The sequence below is a fragment of the Octopus sinensis genome, linkage group LG17 (genome assembly GCF_006345805.1).
Source record: "Octopus sinensis linkage group LG17, ASM634580v1, whole genome shotgun sequence".
Classification (NCBI taxonomy): domain Eukaryota; kingdom Metazoa; phylum Mollusca; class Cephalopoda; order Octopoda; family Octopodidae; genus Octopus; species Octopus sinensis.
In genome coordinates, this window is record NC_043013.1 from 5397212 (window position 1) to 5400379 (window position 3168).

The 3168-nt window shown below is 35.5% G+C and overlaps 1 non-coding gene across 1 annotated transcript; it reads right to left on the reverse strand.

Annotated features, from left to right (window-relative positions):
- Positions 1-2592: 2592 nt before the first annotated feature.
- Trnan-guu lies at positions 2593-2666 on the reverse strand. The gene has a single exon. It is a non-coding gene; the product is annotated as a tRNA-Asn (tRNA).
- Positions 2667-3168: the final 502 nt, after the last annotated feature.

The window sequence follows — 3168 nt, forward strand, 5'->3', positions numbered from 1 at the left end:
ACACACACACACATATATACATACATACATATATACGACGGGCTTCTTTCAGTTTCCGTCTACCAAATCTACTCACAAGGCTTTGGTTAGCCTGAGGTTATAGTAGAAGACACTTGCCCAAGGTTCCACGCAGTGGGACTGAACCCGGAACCATGTGGTTGGTAAGCAAGCTACTTACCACACAACCATTGTGATAAATATACACATTAGTTTACTCATTTGTAAAATGAATAGCATTTTGTATGACAATGAAGATCACTTATCTGATATAGCTGGTCATTTGGGTGCCACTCCAAAGGCTTTTGCTGTCAGTTGTCACCATTGGTCTCTGTTCTTGGTCATGCGTAGCAGGGCTGCAGTGTGAAGAGTGGCTTTGGACAGGGAGTTGTGCTGTTCATACCTGACCATATCAAGCAAGTTTTTGTCTTTTTACCTGTGCAAGGAGTGGTTCCTGTCTTCCAGTGTATTTGTCTGACACATTAACACGAAAAATTACCTGCTGGCAAAGTGAAGGATTTAGGCAGAAATTGACGAAGGATAATAATTCTGTACCCAGTTTGTGAATTGCTTACAGGTCATCAATAGTTTGAGGGTTTAATTCCAAGATTCATTTGACAGTACAACCATATATTTGTTATTTCAACCTCTGTGAACTTTCTTCAATGATATCATTTCAGGAAAATTTGGGGCTGTTCCTCACACTTTTTTGAAAATTTAAAATTAAGTGAAAATTTCCAGATTTAGTATAATGCTGAATCTGATGTTGTTATTCACTTGTACCTGAACAATTTTAGAAAACTGTTTGTTACAGAGGTTTAAAGTTTGATTATTTTTACCCAGTCAGAAAACAGGATTTTGGAAGTGGACATTTTCTGCATGATAACTATCTTTGACAATGTTGGAAGTTTTGATGATTTTTTCATGAACTTTTTTTTTTTTTTGCAAGAAATTACAACAAAAGATAAGACCAAACTAAGGGTTAAATTACGAAAAAAAACAACTATAGTTCAGTTCATGTAAACAATACATATTTTGTAGCGAAAATTCAAAAACGAAAATCTGCAATGCACTCTTGGAGTTTGTCAAACAAATCCTGCAACACAAACTCTCAGAGCTATGAGTCAACCATAGAGATGGGTGCCACTGTGTTCTTTATTACTTTGTTTAACAGAGGCCCATGTGCTTTCCATTTGTTGCGTTTGGGTACCAATAAATTTCTTTTCAGCAATTAGCATACAAAACTACGTCAATATACTAAATTTGGGCGATCTTTCGTTACAAGAACACACGGCTGCTACTCATACCGAAAGAATGCCTAAATTTGAAATAAATTGGAACAAATCTCAAGGAATTGGTAAGTGTGAACCAAACGGAAAAGATCCTGATTCTGTACTCAGTTTCTGAATTGTTTACAGTTCATCAATAATTTGAGGGTTCAATCCCAAGGTTCGTTTGACAGAACAGCCATAGATTTGCTATATAAACCTCTGCAAACTTTCTTCAATGAAATTATTTTAGGGAAATTTGGTGCTGTTCCTAGATACTTAATGTATCTCGTATATAGACAATTTGGTAAGGCGCGAATTAGCTTACCCAGGTGGAAAGGCAACAGCCTTTTGTATAACACTAGGACACAAAAACTTGCTGACAAAGTGACGGAGTTAGGCGGAAATTAACGAAAGATAACGATTCTGAACCTAGGTTACCAATAATTTGATAGATTAATCCCAAGGTACGTTCCACATATTTATTACTAGCAGTATCGCCCGGCGTTGCTCGGGTTTGTAAGGGAAATAACTATATAAGCATTTTTGGAGAGTTATAGCCAAAAAATAGCAAAAAAATGATGGTAATTTTTTTTTTAAATCGTTGACTCATCGTAGACATTTTTAGAGAGTTCCTTCCCTTATATAATAGCGACAAAAATCCATTAAAATGGAAAAAAATGATGGTAAATTATTTTTAAAATCGTAGACTCATCGTAGACGCGCGCTAATACCCAGAAGGGCTCGATATGAATCACGACTATAAGATACCCGGTTTTGGTTAAACTGCACCGCAAAATGTGGGAGTAGTTAGGAATCTAAATCGTAGGAGACAGACACACAACTTCACTTTTATATATAAAGATATCATCCTTTGTAAATCTTTCTTAATGAAATTCTTTAAATTTAGTTCCAGGGGAGTTGAATGTCCATTGGACAAGAATTACATAATTACGAATGATCAGAAACTATATGCTTACCTTGGAATCATTTAAGAAATGCTCATGGGGATCTTTTGGGGATCTATATATATTATTGAATATATAGATATGTTTGAAGAATCGTGGTAGGACATCTATATATTGATAGTCAGTATAAATGTAAAAATGAATGATGCAAGACAGAAAATCAAAGCTGAAAGCAGATGGAAACTGAACAAATAATACAATAGTTTCTATTAAAAAAAAAAATTAAATAGACGTTTCTGCAGAAAAGAACAGAAACAATGACATGTAAAATACGAAAGGGATTAACGTCATTGGATAGGCTCGAACCAAGAAGAGTAACGAAACAATGAAATGAAAATATAAAAAAAAAAAAGGATTCACGTCCCTGGGTGGACTCGAACCACCAACCTTTCGGTTAACAGCCGAACGCGCTAACCGATTGCGCCACAGAGACATTCCTGTTCGGGAGCTGCTTAACAAGTTACTTATATGCGAAGATTTCTATTTTTCTGACCTACATTTTTAAAAGGACAGCAGACATTGCTGATATAGCGGAGCTGTCATCATGGAGATTATTTCGTTAAAGGTGCACAGCAGTTTGAATGTACTTTATGAGTTGCTATTTCCTGTTCCATTGTTCAGTGAGCTTTGTTTCCGTGTCTTATTCAAAAGGCGCAGAAAAACCGGAAACATGTCAAAACAACGTTTGTTCAGCCATTGTTCAATGATTGTATTTTTACACTTCACCTCGAATTATTTCTTGTTTTCTTTTAATATTCCTTGCATTAAATGTTAAAACTAATTTAACCATTGTTGTTGTTTATTGTCCCCACCACTATCAGAAGTCCTGGGCGAACTAACATGTTTAAAAGCATTCCATTCGTGACCATCCTGTCTTTTAAATAGTGCTTTATTCAAAAGATTCTTTCCTATTCAAGATAATGTTTAATTTGAGG